A 244-nucleotide genomic window follows, 5' to 3' on the forward strand; every position below is an offset into this window, starting at 1 on the left:
GACGCACAGAGCCGTAGGATTACACCATGTGTGTGCGCGCGCGCACGTGCGCGTGTGTGTGCCAGGTGGTGTATTACTTTATGCTATTTGCGTATATCAGTGTCTCTTTTAGGGTGTGTGTCCTCTGGAGTGTGATAGCCTGAGCATGTATGTGACATCATCAGTGGGTGTATGTTTGTCTATATTAGTGTTTGTGGTTCTGTGTCTCAGTGTGTGTGTGTGTGTGTGTGTGTGTGTGTGAGGG

The sequence above is a fragment of the Scleropages formosus genome, chromosome 1 (genome assembly GCF_900964775.1).
Source record: "Scleropages formosus chromosome 1, fSclFor1.1, whole genome shotgun sequence".
NCBI lineage: Eukaryota > Metazoa > Chordata > Actinopteri > Osteoglossiformes > Osteoglossidae > Scleropages > Scleropages formosus.